Source organism: Hylaeus anthracinus, unplaced genomic scaffold, assembly GCF_026225885.1.
Source record: "Hylaeus anthracinus isolate JK02 unplaced genomic scaffold, UHH_iyHylAnth1.0_haploid 12000, whole genome shotgun sequence".
In the NCBI taxonomy this organism is placed as follows: Eukaryota; Metazoa; Arthropoda; class Insecta; order Hymenoptera; family Colletidae; genus Hylaeus; species Hylaeus anthracinus.
The window spans coordinates 6,432,610-6,451,743 of record NW_026534347.1 but is presented as its reverse complement, the minus strand read 5'-3'; the positions used below and the strand labels follow the sequence as shown (position 1 = coordinate 6,451,743).

Here is a 19,134-nt window from a genome sequence, read left to right as displayed (position 1 = left end):
CTGATGTAATTTGCGAACGAGGGATTGATTGATGTTGCGCATCAATCAAGTTGCACCACCATTGAAGATGATCGCTCTTCGACCCTCGAAGTTACGTCATGATTGCAGCACGTGGAAGGGAATTCAATTTTCATTCGGTAGGAGACTTGTACTCTTGATCGATAAAGGAAACTGCGATCGCATCTTTCAGTCTTTCACTCTGGATCATCACTTTTTATTTTATTAAGATTGTTATGTAGATTAATAATATTGTATGGTCGTTGTAATTACGCGAGTCAACGTTTTGATTGATGACTATAACTAGTAAAGTGAAACTTCAATATTTCAACATCCTTTCATTTTTCAGGGACTGAAACGATATTAACCTTTACGAGAGTTTCGATCGAGTTTCAATGGCAGGTTTTGTACTATGTGCATACCAGTAAAAAACATGATTAGTATTATCTTTTGATTCTGAAAACATTAAAGTTTTCGAGAACGTTTACCAGCAACTGCGTAATTCTATGTCTGACCAAGTACGCCCCTATACTACTCGCCTTGCCAGCGCTAGCTCTTATCTGACTCTGCGAGCCCTATTCTACTGCCGTTCTCATACTGAATTTTCTTATATTGAATGAAATAACGATTGGCCGTTGCAAAGACTGTTACAAGTACACAAATAAAAATTGAATTGTTCATTTATTAACCCTAAATCGACTACGACTTGTCAAATGACCGTTTATAAGTCTGTATATACAGTTCTCATAATCAATATATAAATTATGTACAATTATTTCATGCATCATTCAGTTTAGTACCAGGTGCGATATTTTTACATTCAATTGAAAAATCAAAAAAGTATCTTGCAGTGTAGCTATTAGGTTATATTGGTACAAACGAAACGTCTGTAGGTTTAATACTAGTACAAGTGAGGCATTAAACAAATTATTAATAGAATACATTCTCTAATGCGATGCAAAGTTAATACAAGCACATACCTACGCGGTAACTGTTTTCAGATATAAACGAGGAGTAAAGTGCACGAATTAAACCTCGCCTCGCTCGTCATCTTCGGTTCCAATTCCGCCTTTCCTTCGCTGAAAAACGTCGTTGTTTACAGCAGGAGGGAGGCATGAGCCCGTAATTAGAGAAATTACTCGGTACAATTTTCCCTCGATCAACGGGTAGCGCGGGAATGCCAATAAAAGATAGAGGTCCGCGGCCGAAGGGTAAAAGACGGATCGTCATCCTGATCGACGGGAGAGGGTGCATCGGGTGGCCGTCTGCGGGCGCACGTTTCACCGGTGGGGCGCGAAAGGAAAGCTGGAAAGCGTAGAGAACGCGAGCGGTACGTTGGTATTGGTCGGTGTCTGTGCGACAAAGGGGTTCTAAGGGGGTAGATGCGTCGCTGTGTTGCGCCGTAGCTTTTGCCGCGGCGCCCGCCAGTCCATAGGCGAAGTCCTAACGAGCAGCCGGCGAGCGAACCGTGTCTGTGAAAAAGTTACCCCCGGTCGCGATCGGATCAGCTGAAATTGATGCGGTTCGCGCGGTAAATCCGGCCCGGCGATCGCGCACGGTTCCATCTGCTCGATCTTCCCGCGTCTCGTGTCGTCTCGCCTATTCACCGCGTTACGTCGTTTTTGTACGCGCTCGCGGAGAAAACCGTACCCTCGAACTGGAAATATTGCCAGCGGCGAACAAGCGAACGAACGGAAAGTTCGGGTGAAAACGATCCGACGCGGGTGAATCGACGATCGTCGCCTGGAAAGTTGTGACAGGGTGCCCCGGGAGCAGTGATTTATCGACGAACAGGCCCGCTCGTGGACGAAGTGCTTCGATTTCGGCGACGACATGTGACGAGAGGTGTCGATCGTGTGTCAACGATAAAGCGTCCCGATCTCCAGTCGATAGTTTCTCGACTGACGATCCTACTACCGCGGATTCCGTACACGCCCGGAAACTCGGTGAACGCGGCGAGTGGTAACGATAAACAACGCGACACGCATCGGATTCTGTGACCGGGGTGCGCGTATTACCCGAGTGGCGTCGTTCACGCGGTTATCGAAGCCACAGTGGCGAGGTGATAGTGGATTTCCAGTTCGCGGAGGACATCCAAATGCGTGTAAGTTTCACGGATCGACCAGCGACGTAGCAATTATTTTTCTCGACGAAACGCACGCTGACTCGACGATGAAATTCTTGGGAGGTATTTAAAGGTTATGTTATTTTAGAAGCGTTTTGTACACCTGAGGCATAGGATACGGTGTCGCGACGATGAAAATGGAATTTGGGAACGTTTGGACCAGGAGTTGTTGACCATAACACGATACAGTCAGTCCCATAAGTAGTCGTATTCTTTACGTTCATTTAAGAAACGAGTCTAAATTAAATGGTAGGTGTGATGTTTCCAAATACACTTTACATTATAAATATGTGCATGAATAAACTTTACACATGTATATATTTATAATGAAACATTTATTTCAAGGATACGAATACTTATGGAACTGACTGTATATAGTCTGCTAGTACCTTGTGCCTTTTGTTTACGATTCATGACAGATCCGTGCGTATCTATATTTACATCTGTCTCATATAAAAATACTTTACTCTGTTTCGCTTCTTTCGTAATAGCTTATTATACTCTTTTTAAATATTTTCCTTTGGTTTCATCTAACTTTATTTCCATCATCAAAATGGCTGAAAACGTGATACATGGTCAATTACACACGAATCCACGTTGGCAAAAGTGCAGATACTTTCCGATTTGCATTTCAAACACGCCTTTTGCAAAAGCCACCCCTTGAACTAATTTTGAATCCTCAAGTGCTCCCTCTGAGATCTTCTTAATGTCGATTATGTTAAGAGACCACGTATCATCGAAGATAAAAACAGCTCTCAAAATTAAAGTACTTTCCCGCTAATGAATCAACATTTAATTCGTACACGTTCATACGCACGTTCGCAAACGTTCCAGTGGCTTAGCAAGTCTCCAAGGTTCGATAACTACCCTTCTACGATCGCGATTCATTTCTAGCTTCCTTTTCAAGGCAAGTCAATTTTCCTGGACAAGACGTTCCTATGGTTCCGGGGGTATGGAGTTCTAAATTTCTCTGCCGTTCGCCTTCTAACGATTTTCCTCGACAGCGCGAGGAAATCGTGCATTTCCTTCTGTTATCGCTGGGAATTATCGCGAGGCGGGTTCGCCGATGTTCGCGTTGTTAACGCCGATTATAAACTCCGCGCCGGTCGCCGCAAAACTGGAACACACCCGCTCTGTTACCCGATTCCAGACTTTTCCGACCGTACGTGGAAACGGCCGGGCAAAACAGAGGCGAGGGAGGAGAGAAAAAAAAAACGTGTCGTAGAAAATGGGCTAAATGGAGAAACAGAGAGGACAGGGACGCGTAACAGGAAAGCCGGGAAACACCGAACAATACCAATTGCGACAAATTACACGTTGCTTTATCCGGTAACGCTGGCACGCGATTAAAAGGGGATAGCGAGGCTGCTCCCGAATCGTACACCCGAACCCCGCGATTCCCATTTTTGTTGGTCGCTTCCTTCGCAACTAGCGAGCGTCACTCTAACAAAACTCGGTAAGGCTGTCCTGCAAAAGATGGTGAAGACATTTCAATTATTTCTGAGTAGTTGTTAAACAGTGTTGATGTAGTACTTTGTATTCAATTTAAATCAAAATTTGTATGCATCAAATTTAACAATTCCAAACAACGATGCCCAGAATTTTAGCCATCCGTAGTCCCTCAAATTACCCTAATTCACCTCTACACCAAGTAACAACGTTCACCTGTAGAATACCGAATACGATCTCTTCACAAAATGTTTAAACGTTCGTCATCGAGGTTGGCGCCACGTTTCTATTTTCTCGGGACAAGACGATGGCTCGTCGTTGAAATTATTCCATCGAGACCCAGGTCGCCGGATACACGTGGTCATATACGACGCTAGATCGAGTTTCGTTGATTGACGCGCGCGAAATTGCGAGTTAGCGGAGCGGAACGGGGGTTGGCTAACAAATCCAATCGCAGTCACCGCGATTATTCACGATCGGGTTAAACGCCGGCCGAGTGCTTCAGAAATGTGATGTTTCCAGGTGTCGTCATCGCGTCATCGCGCCGTGGGCTTAACGAGGAGCTGTTAACGCCGGCGTCGTTAGGGAACCCGCGACGCAAGTGGACGCTCCTCGTCGCTCCGAATCCTCGAAACTGCCGCAGCGATTGTTAGACGTCCCGTTTGCGCGACAAGAACAGTGCTTTACGGTTCGGACAACCACTCGATCGTGGATAGAGACGGGAGCGTAAAGTGAACAAACAGGGAGCAAACAATACAAGGAGGAATATTGCGTAGTTTGCGAAGGAAAACAGATGTTCTCTGGGAACAGCGTGTATTCGACTTGACTCTGGGGTTGTTGGTACCTTTTCGTGTCAGGAATACATTTTGTTACATGATTCCTTTGAACTTGGATAGAGAATACTACAACTAACCAATAGGAAGAAGACACTGTGTCTTATAAACGTATAAAAGTGTACGAAGTCAATCGTCACAGGCAAGACTGCTCCTCCGCGTTCGTCTCACCTAGGGGTTGCTACTGGACAACCTCAAATAAACAGAGAAAATACACGGACTTGCATCGGACCAGTCTATCGATGTGATCATAAGAAATCCTGCTACTTGCTCGCAGTACCACGTTCCCCTTAATTCGAGATTGTCCTTTCGACGTTGCCCAAGGAAAATGGAGAACTCGAGCGGTCGTCGTTGCGCGAACGTGCTCTCTTGAAGCGGAATTTTTCGCGTGGCTATGGTTCGTCAGTGAAAAGAAGTCAGCGTAATCTCCCCTTGAGACGATTGGATTGTCGTTTCGCAGCGAGGAGCGAGAGGCGAAGATAACAGAGACGCGCAGAGCGGAGGGTACCAGTTTTCGAAAGGGGTGTATCGACAACAGGCACTGAAAGGTGAGTACATCGATAATAATAATCATTCGACGAATTAATGTTGCGTCGCGCGGCACGGTACATTTATTAGCGCTTCCTCCGCGATTCGATAATGCTGATTTACATATTTCCCGATAATGCCGGCGTATTTCGACGATAACGCGTTCGAGCTGTAATCACACGTGTAATTCTTGCCTGTACGTACACGGGGGCCACCTGGGCGGTTATAATGGTAAGGTATTAGCGCGTAATCCTTCTTAAATCTCTTGTAATTAAATCTTCGATGATGTTGGCAGGCGAGCGTCATCGAGGGCCCCCGAGTTTGTTACGCCGATGCACGCCGATAACGAGGGATAATTCGGTTTTCTTGGCGGATAATTGGAGGGCTTTATCGAAGCCTAAAATGTGTCTTAAGTTTTGAGCTTCGCGTACGTTATCGGCACGTTCCGCTATCGTCGGCAACCATACGGGTTTAATACACCTTGGGAATAATGGCGCGCCTTTATTCAAAGTTTCCAAGAATTCCATCGCGAAGAGTTTCTACCACATTGTATTATGTAGAGTAAAAGTAATCCGTCGGGGACTGCCTCTCCGATCATCGTAATTTTGGCTCACGCCACTTACAATTAATCTTCTAAACAAAAACGATACGCTTACGAATCTTAACTAACCTAAAGTAGATAATGCAATAATTTTTTTAAAATAAATGTTCAATGTTGCCTTGATCGCGCTATCCTACATTTATGTACCGTATAATAAGTTTGACACGATCCCTAATTATTTCTCGTCGTAATTTTCCATACTTCCGATCCCTTTGTTTGGTTGTTAATTTGTTAAATTGTTTAGTAAAGCATCTTTGACAGGAATACCTCGGTTTTCGACCGCGGAGCTTGTTCGCTCAGAAACGTCGTATCACGTAGGACGAATACGGGTCAAGAGGAAGTAAGAAAGTTAATTTTGAAGCTGTCGCGCGTTGTCGAGGATGCGCTACAAGAACAAGCCACCTTTAAATGATAAATTGTCCTTAATGGTGGGCCGCGTTGTGCCTCGCTCTTCGACGAGTTTCCTTTTTCGTTGCACCGTTTCTCCCCGCGGCCGATTACGGGCGCAGGTGCGCGGACGAAACATTGTAACGGTAATTCATTTCGTCGATGAAGTGCCGCAATTAACATAAATGGTCGTGTTAACGTTGACGCTCGTTCATTCGGTGGCGCCGATCGCAAACAAAAACAGTAACACGTTCGTTAGATCGAGATTTACGGTCCCTCGAACCGCGTATTGTTGCTTCTAATGCGGAAATCCGGCCAGCTTTGTAGTTGATTCGCTGTAATTTACTACAAGGATTTCAGTCGACAAAGTTGTACAATGTTCGGGGTAATAGGGACCCTCGTCGTTCCCGATGTTCGTTTTCTAAACGATGTGTTCGTTGGAGATGTGTTTTCCAAATATGTTTGGGAAACACTTTTCCATGTAACGTAAAATATTTACGGAATATCTATACGTTGCGTTTTTTGAAACTATGAGATATATGAAGAATGTACGAAGAAGAGATATGAAGAGTGTCTCTGACACTCTTGCATAGAATATGTTACCTAAATTAACATCGACATTACTATTTCATTTTTCAGAAGTGTACATTTCTAGCATACGTTTAGTCCACGCGTTACGTGCTCGCATACTGGCACAACTGCATAAGAATTCCCAGTTTCGAGATAAGTTTTTAATGCAACGTGATTTCCTAGACGTTTCGCTCCATCGTCGACTGTGTTTTACATTTCGACGGCGTTGTCATCTGAGATAGCAGGGAGGAATTGTGCATTCGTGAGCGTAGCTTGCGCGGCTCATACGATAGATACACCTTGGAGAAATGTTGGTGTGTATGCGAAAGCAGTGGTTGTAAAGCGCAGAGGAAGGGAACGTCTACTTAATGGAACTGCTATCGTTTCAAACTACTCGCGATAAGGATACTCTGAAAGCTCTATACCCATTGGTTTTCTCTCGAAACTGTCTGTCGTTTAATACCTCGAATATTACGCTACTCGGACAAGGAGCTACCACTCTTAGGCTTTGAGTATTTGTAACTTTCTTGTTGTCTATAATATTAGACACGTACAAGTATTGGTGAAAGATTTTAAATTGTAATAGTTTAAGTCATTTTTGTCTACAGTGATGAAAAAAAAAAATTGGAATGGAAGTAAAAATGCACGTAAAAGTTTTTTTTTCCTATACTGCGGTTGGAAAATTGAGTTTTGGTCACGAAAACTCGCTGTCCAGACCATCGTGTATCGGAGAACAAGTTTTACTGCTCGACGAAATGATATCCAGTGGCTAGCCGCGCGATTTCTGACAAATTTTTGCTCCATAAGACTTGCCGTTTTAGAAGACTCGCCAGGTTCACGAAAAACTACGAGCATTTCCATTGGAATTGAAGGGACCATTACTTCTTTCGCGAGTTACCGCAAGAAAGTCAAGTGCGACCGTGCGCGGCTGTGCCGGAAGTTTGCGCTGCAGATAAAAATCCCTCGGATTCTTCCGTCGGATTGAAAAGGTCCTCGTGGCTACTCTCATCCTCTACATTTCTTCATACTTCTGAATGCGTCCCCTGTTCCACTGTTTCTCAGATGATTGAAACCCGTATTTTTTTAAATTTAGTCACATTTCAACAGTTTCTAAACAGTTTTATATGTTGCATCTTCAATTTTTCTACACTAAAAAAATGAATATAAATTTTGTACATTACCGAACATTCTTTAAAGTGTGTTTAATGTAAATGTTTCGTCTATTTTATTTAGGTTCTGTTTGGTATATTCATCCTATAAACCAAATCGAATTTCGAAAATGATGATGATTGTATTCAACTATTATTCAAATTACATTTTCCCTATTTTGGAGCTGGTTAGCATAGACACCTCACGCGCATGCGTCCAATTTACGCGCCAGAACTGAGCGAGTCGCTTGCGCAATCGTAGGCGTTATTAAAAACGTAATAAACTTTATAATGACAGAGCTTCCATTACAAGTTTAGACAAGCAATCATTTTTAAGTGCTCGTAACAATTTGATCATGTAGTATGAGAAAGCTGGCTCATTTTATCGCCTCGGGGAAACGAGGAACCGGTGACAAAAACAGGGGTGGCTCGATTCTCGTAGAGTTATGAGGCTTGTCAGTGAGGTGTAAAAAAAATTCTTACGCGGAAGAAATGACGAGGAAAGGTCTCTGTGTTCTCCTGACAGTGACGACGCGATGGGACGGAAGCAGAACCAGTTGAATATCTTTACGCTTCTCGGGTCATATCTCGTTCACGTGCCCTTTAACCGTCCGTCGCTTCGTCGCGTGTCTCGGGGAACCGTAAATTGTCGCAAAGTGGTTGGAGAAGGATTTGGTCACGAACCAGGAACTTTGCTTCGACGGAGAATACGAGCGGTGACTCTGCCACTTACAACTTTGTTACGGTAAAGAACATGGAATGGGGGTCAAGATCCAGACTAATCATTGTTTAGTAACCTCAGGCAACGGAATTTCAGTGTTAATTGTTTATTCTACAAAGGATGTCAGGGATCGTTGATAGGATCCTCGGTGTTATGGGACATTAGGGGACAATATTAATGATAGGTCAACTGATTTTTGGTATGCAAAGAAGTCCATCTATTATCCCTTTACACTCGGATGTCCCGGATGAGGGGGCATTATAAGTCTAACAAATTTTATTGGTGGTGTCAACACTTCAATAAAGCTACAATATCAAAAAAGTCATGTTTCCAAATTTATACTATTTTATTTAATGTGATTCCTGTTCGTATATTTTGCAACGAGGTGGTGAAGAGTGCAAAGGATTCATTTTGGACTTTCGTACCTAACAAGAAACATCACCCAATGTTGCATGCCGATTTTGACGAAACTTGGCGCACAGATAGAGCAAAAAATTATAGTTTTTAACGAACAACAACACGCAATAAATATAGTTCAGTCTCATTAAAATCGGCGTATACCATTTGATGTACCTTGTTAGTCGAATATATCATTTTTCACGCGCAATTCTTTTTTATTCGGCTGTAAAGGCTCGAAACGTATTCGCTGAAGCGATATCACGAAAATTTCTTTCCCCCGGCGAGCGAGTCGGCGAAATCCGAGTGTTGAATATTCGTTGAATAGCCGGTGATTACATCAATTACACGGTAGTAGAAAAATCGTAGTAGCTTTTCAACCGTTTATATTCATACCGAACGAATACGTCCGGGTTAGCTGAATTTTTCAACGTTTCCCACTTTTAAATGTAATTTCGCAGCCAACTTGAATAGGACGTTTAATTTAACGGCTTTGAGGTGACACGTCTACGCGGGCAGAAAAGAATGTACGTAAAATGGCACGAAGCCGTAGACGCGATCCATCACTTTGAAGATGCGACTGTCTCGTACCCTGTGACCTAACAATATAAACCGTTCGCGGGAGGATCGTGTGCATTCCAGTCGTTGTTACGTGGTGTCATGTTGAGTGGCAATCACGTCGCGATTATTGGCCGTTTTCTGTAATCAACATGATCGAGTATTGCTTTGCATCGTCGCGATCGCCGATTTTCAATGACTCGAGTTCATCGCGCCACTTTATGTAGGCAACGTGAGCGCGAACGTAATGTATAGCTTCTACCTTTCGCTTTAGCATTGTAGAGCAATACTCGTATCTCGATTATTCGATGCGAGTACTATGAACATTGGTGTCACATTTGCTTTCATACGACTCTGGTGCCTTGTTTTTGTAAAGAGACAACGAAGTGGAGCTTTCTTGCCGGTTCTCTCTGTAGATTTTTCTGTAGAACGCAATTTTCTGTTTGTAACGATCACTGTATTCACTGTTTAATTCCTGAGAAGTAGCACTTCATTAAACTTATGCCCGTTGAATTATTTTTACTTCGAGAATTAATTTTTTTTTAGAGAATTCCGACTGTTTCTCTTTGTTTCAGTTTTGTCAAGCCGTTCATCATATTTTTCTCGTATTTCCACGTTTAACTCGAGTATACTAATGCGATAATACGCCGTTGAAAATTGTATTTACAAAACAGACGAATCATCTAGGAATTTCCAACCGAAACGGCCATATATTTTTCGGATATTTCGGTGAATGGAAATTCCATGTCAATTAAAAGGAATCCGTAACTTCGTTTAGCGAATAACGAACTCGAGAACCGGACGTTCGCCGTGCTGAAAAATTATTTTGCAGCGCGGATGAGCCACGTGTGTGGCGAAAAAAAAAGTAAGAAATAAAAAATGCAGCTACTAGTCGGAAATATACAGGGGCTAAAATTTAGCGGCGAAACACGATCCAGCTTTTCCCTTAAGGATCTTCGTGGGGTTAACAATTTCCTCGGCAACGAATTCATGGTGCCATGTTCCTTCCGCGAGTGAATCCTGCCGACAGGCTGCGGGATTTCCTCTAGTCTGATTTACATTCGGCCAGCTTAATTGGAGAAACGGGAGCGTTACCGGTCCCCGGTAGTCTACACTAAATTCCAATCAGTGTTACGTTGGCGTTCTTGCGCACAATCGCGTGTCGTTCCGATCTTACCGGTGCAAACCTTAATTAATCACCCGTCTCGCTTCGCGGAACGTATTGTGTGAGCATTCCATCTTCGTGTCTTTACGTAACAGCTTCGTTGAACGATCATTTCGTCGGAGGATCGGCAATCGCGTCGCTCGCAAACAACTCTTTATCATTGTCTCGAGCTCCTTCCCAATTCTGGCTGCATTTGGACTTTGAGAAACATGGCTGTTCATAAAAGAACTAATGCAAGATGGACAAAGTCCTTTTATCCACTATTTTCCACACCTGGAAATCTCCACGGCATTAATGCCTCGAATATCTGAAAATATATTGCCATTTTTTGTGGATAATGCTCCCAGCTGTTCACCTGACGTTGTTTTGCAACGAACACGCGCCATGGTTACAAAACGAAGACGTAAATAAGCGTATAAATAACCGAGGAGGCGTCGATGACGTTGAAGGAGAGTTGATTGAATTCCCGACGCTAACGAGCGTAAGTAGGTGCGAACATCGGACGACGAGGGAACGAACGCGACGGCGACCCGGTAAAAATAACGACCGCCTCTCGTAAAGTGCGGCTAATAAAAAAGAAATTATGTAGGAGAACGCGAGGGAGAACAGCGGAAACGGTAAACCTGAAGGAGGGCAGACACGAAAAGGAGGATGAACGATGCGCCGTTCGAATGAATGAAGATCGCTTGAATTAAAGTGCCGTGTCTCGTTGAAGTGAGTCACGGACAGATTCACTTTGAAGCGCGGCGCCGCAAAAGCCGCTCACGGAAAGAAAAACGCGGACGCGGGGCTTTCCGACTCGGCTCTTTTGAGGCTCTCTGTGTGCTCGCGTTGCGTAAGAAAACAAAGACCGGAGACAGGAACGGTGCGCATTTTCCGCGACCTTTGACTGTTACTGGTAAAAGGGGAAAAAAATGTAATAGAAAGGAAAATTGTAACAGCCTGGCCTGAAAGGTTTCAAGGGACACACCGCGGTAACGAACCAGAAAGAGGAGTGTCTTTGGGAATTTTTCCCAGGGAAACGAATCAGTCTTTTTTAGAATCTCTGGTGTGATGTTATTTCTACACGTTCGCAATTTGTGTCAACTTCTCTTTTGATAGAGAAAAGAAATATAGTAGGACTAGGACTTGGACGAAATATGACGTTTTAGAACTTAAAAAACGCGAGTTCACGTAAAAATAAATAACAGATATTTACCAACCAGAGATATCACAATTTATTCGACACGTTTCTCACCAAAAATTCTTAACGAGAGGTCATTTGTCCAATCGCAAATGGACCTACGATCTATCGTAATTTCACTAGACGTTTTATATCCCCCTAAGTTATTACGATATTTTCATCGAGTTGCTCATCTCCAATGATGTCCCATCAAGTGGCCAGCGATAAAAGTATACACGGATTATTCGCATCGTTCGATGAGTATCTCTTCTAACGACACACCTGATCAGGACATTGTGCGCGTCGCAGGCGTTTAATTTCAATATCCGCGAGAGTTTTCCCTCCACTTGTTCACACGTCGTTTCGACACATGGCGTTCAAACGGTGCTTATTATTTTATAGAATCGGCTTAGCGATCGTGCGAACACGCGCCGTTACTACGCGTTTATGATCATACCGGCGCGTTCCAGGCATACCGAATCCACTTTAATCGGAAAAACGATTCGGGATTGGTCCTGCCAACCCTCCCGAGCCGCTGTTTTTTCCGCTGAAATTTCGATGAATTCGCACGTAACGGGCGACGATTCGTTTTTAGCCGAACGTCCGCGTGTCGCGACGCGTTTTCAACAGGTTTAACAGTAACGACACGAACGCGAGCATAAATACCCGACGTCCAGGTAGGAATTTCCGCGATAAACTGTCAACGTGTCTGCGGACGAATTGTGTTCTTTCCGTTCCGAAATTTCCGCGTGTCACGGGCAAACGTCGCGTTATCAGTAAATTATTATATAATTTCTGAGCGTGGCAGTACTTTTTTTTTCACGTCTCTCCTCGACGTTTATTTCGCGATATTGCACGAACGCGAGACCGGATACCGTGGAAATTTATATTAATATCGGAAAAGGTATCGCTAGCATCGACGACGAGCCGCGTTGTCCGATTATTTGCATCTTCGATGCATTATCCGGAGTCACGGTCTAACAAAACGCGATACTCGTCGAAAATTCGCTCTTACAGGATAGAAATTTCCGGGCGTGCCCGATTAAACTTCGGCAAGGCGAAATAAGAGGAAGGGTGGAAGTCATTAAGACAACTAATTAAATATTTTATAGCCGAAGCTTGCAAGTTTGCCTGTAAATTTCGCTGAAAGGTGAATCCTGTGGCCCGTGAGGAAATGCATGCTACGAGACGGAACCATAAATTTCGAACTATTCAAGATCGCACCGGACGGATAAAGTAGCATGTCGGGAGATGCTTTCCCTTTTCCGTGAAATTAGGATATATTTCACTTAACGGAACGGATACGAGTAGTTCCAACTATTTCACTTTGCCCTCTTTCCTTCTTCGAATTAATTAATAACATTTGTGCAATTTTGCCTTGTTCGTTGTACAACCTTTGCGCACGAAAATCGACTCGAAACCTTGCAAAATAAATATTTCATCTATTCTAGTTGTATAAGGGGTTAACAAACATACCGACAGAACATATTTTAAAATCATTGTTTTGTTTCTCCAAATCAAATACTAACCGCGACGTTTAAAACGTCGAAGAAGCGCCTCGCGAGGAAAATAGGGATTCTAGCAAACTAATTGTGTCCACAGGAGGCCAATAAAGATCGGAATAGTTGGAGATTGGCCGTTGAATTACTTTTCGCAGTCGGTGTTGCCGCTTAGGACGCGGTCAGAGTTTCTCTCTCTTGTGTCGTGTTACGCAGCGGAGTCTGTGCTCGTTTAACTCGGCAGTGCTTACCGCATTGCGAGATTATATCATGGTTTATAGTGCACTGCAGTGAATGTTTAATGGAGTGATACAATGGTGAGGATATACGCCATAGGTGTGCTCGTATCCAACTTGCACCTTCCGCGGGAGACCGTGGCTCCCTTGGCTACACTTTCTCTGCCTTTCTCGGTCTTGTTCGCCTCTCGTTTCCACTCTCGTTCTCATTCGCCTTTGTCTGCTCCATTCTTCCTTCTTATCCCTACAGGATGCATCTACACGATGGCTGCATCCATGTTTTTAGAACTTTCAGTTCGTCACTAATCTCTGTTACTACGAAAATGACGTATTTCTTAAACAGTTTCGTGAATTAATATTCCAAGTACTCTTATTCCGACAACGAGGCCTTCAATGCCGCGCCATCGCGAATGAACGATCGTAGTTTCCCCACGATTCCGGATCTTGACTCGACGTACTTGTAAGTTGCGGCGAACAGTCGCCACGGCTTCAAAGCTCGCAGTGTTACGGTAATTGAGTCGACGCATCTAGCGTTATAGGCGTTAAACTAAGCGGTCGTTCTGCCGCTTCGTTGAAGTCCTTTGATGCCTGTACCGAGAGTGTAGGGTAGACTCATTTCGCGAGTGGTTGATAGATCGATTCGTGCTTTTTAAACGAACAATAAATCACTTATGCATTTACGTTTCGAAGGGGATGAAAGACGCCATAGTTCATACAAAAAGGGCTTTCACTTTATCATCGCAGTTGTAATGAAACTTATTTTTACAAGCCCAACAGTAATTAATATTTAAATAATGGTCCTCTGTAATATCGCGGAGAAAAGTTAATTCAAAACACTAGGAAATTGTAAGATATCGCGAACATCGATTTCAACATCTTCTTCACGGGTTTTTTCCCTAAATTTCAATACTTTCTAGGTTATACTAACGCTATCCAAACATCGTTTAATTCCTCGATAATGATTTCCGCTGGTGCAACAATTTACTGATCTAAAATTTACGTGATCGCTATTATCCAGGGTTTCCATGCAGGATATCGTCTTATCGATTAATCGCACCATCCTTTTTAGCCATCCCACCCCTCCCCTCCCACCTCCGTGCCACTTACGTGCTTCTTTGGAAATAGGTTTCTCCGATCGTACCTTAAGTTCCTTCGTTCCAGTTTGTTCGTTTCTCGATCAGAGTAAACTCGGTCGATGGATCTGCTGGATACATAGCACCAGCAGGATCTCTCATTTCCATTTGCGTCTTTTTTTATTATTTTCTTTCATCAAGGTCTCGTCTCCCGTCGATTTGCTGACTATTCTCTTCCTCTCACCCTCCTTGAAAGCAGAGAGAACCGGAAAGCATCCTCTAACGCGTTGCAATTTACTTGTGATTTTTCCCCCTTTAATCTCTGGATCAGTGATCCCTCGCACAATTTAAAAGATCGCATAGTCAAAAGCAAAAAAGACCTGACACAGGTTTCAATCGCGAGGAATTTCTTTTTCACTGTGTTTTATTCCTCGTAGCTGAAGGCTAATCGGGTGTATGTTGAATCGATCGCGTTTGTGAAATTGTGGAGTGCAATTTAGAGTACAAATTAGTGGTCGATTGCTTCTTCTACCGAACATATTTTAAGAATTATGCGTCCGTTCCAATAAACCTTCTATTTCTAAAAAGGGATAGAAAATATAAAAATTCTTACGTTACTGTCAGACTCATCGAATCTCTTATCAGGCAGGAACACTGACCGCGAAAGTCTCAAGAATCACGGCCCTTACGCGTCGCGATATATTTATGCGATCTCGATTTATTCCCCCTCAAGAATTCCTGGACATCGCCAGGATCTATATGCGCGCGTAGAAAGTTCCAACGAGAAGCCTCGGTCTCTTTGCATGTCTCTCGAAAAGGTTTCACGTGGTTCGGACAGAAGTAGAGGGAATAGAATCGGACCACCTACTTGCGTTTTATGCGCGTCTTGTCACGGTGTCCCTTGACTTTTGCGGCTCCTGAAATAAAAATTTTATCCCGACGATATTCCTTGTTTATATTTTTCGGTTCTCCTTTGACGGTGAAAACTTTACATCTCCGAGTTACCAAGCCCGTGGAGCAAATGAGAGACCAGCGAGCGGGTTTTCATTTCTCTCGGGCACGGTCTTATAATCTTTTTCGCTCGGTGAGGCGGGTCTTTTTTTCTCGTCGTTTGGGAATCTTTTTCGCCGCTTTTGAGCTTCGTTTCTTATTTGTGGGCTCGGACACGCGAAAAAAGACGCGTATGGAAACGAGTGTGGAGCACCAGTCTCTAAGCTGAGTTAATTTATTGCGATAATGGCGAACGAGAAATTGAGTTACGAGGCAATGAGTGTCGGATTTAATAGTTCGGGATCGAGGGCGCTTTTACCCTGCGGCGATTCCAAAGATTTATTCCATGAAATCGCTGTATAGTTAATAAAAATATGTTGTGTCGAATTGATCAATTGGTAGTCGCTACGAGCGTTTTATTTAGCAATGTATAACGTTTTAGAATCTAAAAATTAGGTTTTATTTAGATAGTACTCCATTTGATAAACTTAGGTTGATGATTTCATGAAATAAATTTAGCTGTGTTTACCACTGTATTTAAGATAGAGTATAGATAGTTTCACGAATGGGATTGCATTTTAGGTGCCATATTATAATTCAGGGTAAGAGGTTGAGGACTCCCATTCACATTTCGCAAAGCGCGTATTAGAGTCGATCCTTTTACCCCTTAAATTTCGTTGTCCTTATAATTCATACGGTTCGGAGCCAACTCCGTTGGCGAAGTCGGTCGTCGTAGATAGTATCCAGGCGGCTTTCGCATTAAGCTCGCGAGCTCGTCGCAGGGACTGCGCTATTCCAGCGTCCAATTAAGGTCGCTGATTCGACGCGCAACAGAGAGAAAGATGACAGAAATAAAGACGGGGGCCCAGACGGTAGCATCTTGATGAAAGTTTAAACCGGAGTTTAAGCTTGAAAGATCATGCCTAGCCTCGCTAGCATAACTTTCTGCGCCGTCGGGTGCTCACAGGTTTCGGTAACAGAACTGATTTCTCGTTTGTGTTACTGAAGCGAGATCACGGCGTGGAATAAATTGATTCAGCACGCACCAGCTGCGGTGTAATAACGAGGAAATTGTAGAAGTCTGGCCACGCTACGGGTTCGCGGGATATTTATGCCCCGCCATAAATAAGGCAACAAATGTGACGTCGGGCCACTTAGCGCTGAAACTGACCAAATAAATATCAAACGGGAGTGAATTGTTGCTTATTTTCGCGCCTTTCTAGACGTCCGAGTCGGTCCGGATTTTCTGATTTAATAGTAACGAGCGGGGTGAGGTGGGGAGGTCATCGTGTAACGAACGTATTCTCGGCTTCGACAATACTCTGTTCGAATGTGTAATAAATCTCTTTAAATTTCGATGTCTTTATAATTTAAATAAATATAGATCAAAATTATTATACATGATTTTAGATAGAATGCTCCAAATGTCTGGAGATATTTCTATATTCTATTTTCGATATCTAGTTCCAAGCCGAGGTCTACTTGACCCATAAGGAATTAAATATTCAACACGCTTTACGTGCCCGTGTCAGCATGTATGCGGTCCGAAAACGTACCGAGGGGTTCACTTCAGATCTAATTTCAGAAAGCTCGAATTTTTCGGTGCTCTCGAAGCTCACTCGTAAGTCACGAATAGATTTCTTTTTATGCGCCCGCGGTATCGGAAAGTGTCGCCCAAGGAGTTCGTTATTTCAGGCAACTAGTTTCCCCGACGAAAGAGGAAAACGTGGGAGAAAAAGTTGACAGATAACTATGGTTCGCGAAATATAATTTAATCGCTTTTCGCCCCGTTCAGTGTCGGGCCAGTTATCATCCAATATAAAGCGACGATAACGTCAAGTCCACTTCTCGCTTCTTTTCTTTTTACGCTCACAGCTCTCCGCGACTCATTTCTGGGTTTTAACATTCAAATTGAGCGTGTAATTTGAATAATCGATTGTCGATTCCGATTCCATGCCGTCGATTAAAACGAAGTGGTAAAAAATTTACCTAAGCACTTCGAGCAAAGGTGACTTATCGCGACGACGATTCGATTAAATTGTAACAAAGGTTTTTAATATTCATCATTTTTAATAGGGAATAAATAAAAAATCACTCATGTTCTCTATGGAAGCGAATCTAAATATAATATCGCAACGTTTTTTTTTTTTTTAACGATTTCGCAAAGTGCTCAATGGATAATCAGTTTCGCAATAAATACCATAGCGTGCATTTATACAGTTTATTGGACATTTTGTGTGTGTTGTATTGACCGATATTTGGCTTATACATTGGAAACCAATATCGTATTGTAGAACCCCCATTGATGTTCAATTGACATTGCGCATGATGTTGGCGCGAAGTGGCCAGATCCAACAAATTCTTTTTTTTTAAGTATTTCCAGTGAAAGAGTTCACGTCTGTATCGTGAACAAAAGCTATTTTTTTCATTGCAAATACGTGTATGTCAATATGTCTTGTCCATAGACAGTTGAACTCATTCGAGCGATTCAATTCCTTTTTGTAGTCGAGCAATGGTGCAAAAGATTTTTAATCGCTATCGCTAACAAAATGTGGACGTTTTTTATAAGAATGACAAATAACGCGCGGAACAATCGATTATAGTATTTTCTATAGTATCTTAGGCATACACAGATGAAAACAAATTAAAGTTTAAATATAAGACTGAATGTAACCTTACCGAAGTTAAAATTGTTTTTTTTTTATCGCTAACTAGATTTTTTTGTCTTTGTTTCAGGTGGGTCACTAGACTAAATTTGAAGTGGAATCGGACAGCAACATATAATACTTCAGTTATCATCTGGTCAGTTTCTAAACTCTTTAAAAAATTTTAGAAAAATTGCAACATTCTCAACTTTAGATACTCCATCTTTCCAAAATTGTCCCCGAATAGAGATCTTGCGAGGAATTTGACATCCTGTTAGAGACGAACAGGTGCACCGATTGCTCATATCCGCGCAATGTTACAGTCCGAATAACGGGCAGAGAAATCGAATTTATCTTAACGATTTAACGCCAATTACGACGCTGATAAATTTAATCGCGCGAGCCGTGTTTGCCCGTTACATTATTCAAATCTCCGTTTAAATATCAGACCACGCGTGCGTGCAGTTTTGAAACAGCGAAGAATTTGTCGCAGCACGCGCAGCTGGAATTGTTGGCCCGCTGATTGCGAATTTCCATCAATAACGTATTGCAACACCTCGACGCGATTCGTGATCGACCAGACGTGTAAAATGCGTAATGGTTGACGTAGCGATAATAGTTTACCCGATTCCACTCGTGGATTGCTCGATCATCGATACGCCGTGTGAAAATCGCAGAAAATAGTCGCTCTTAAAAATCTGCATACGGGGCGCGGATGTTCCTGGCGACTGGTAATGGGCAATACGGATAACAATCGACCGATTATTCGATAGCCCTTAAAAATTCCGGTTGGAAATTTCTGGGTTTCATACGCGTCGTCCATTAGTTCGATGTTAAAGTAATATTTACGAGCATCGATCGCCGGACGCTGTATATTTTGTCGAATGAAAAACGTTCCACCAGCTCACCACGTCGGGGAATAAAAATCTTGTTCATCTTCCGCTATCGCGATCCTCCGTGTCACCTGTAATACCGTACGGGCGATAATGAGGTGAAATAAAATTTCTATCGTCGCTCGCGACTTAAAATACTAAATCAGAAAGTATTTTGT

At 43.0% G+C, this 19,134-nt stretch overlaps 1 protein-coding gene across 1 annotated transcript in view; it reads left to right on the top strand.

Moving 5' to 3' along the window:
* Nucleotides 1-1,443: 1,443 nt before the first annotated feature.
* Nucleotides 1,444-19,134, top strand: part of LOC128890130 (peroxidasin-like) — a 232,890-nt gene continuing 215,199 nt past the window's right edge. Inside the window, exons 1-2 of the mRNA XM_054148367.1 lie at nucleotides 1,444-2,101; nucleotides 4,094-4,952. The gene's annotated coding sequence lies outside the window, so the exon portion shown is untranslated. The remainder of the gene's footprint in view (nucleotides 2,102-4,093; nucleotides 4,953-19,134) is intronic.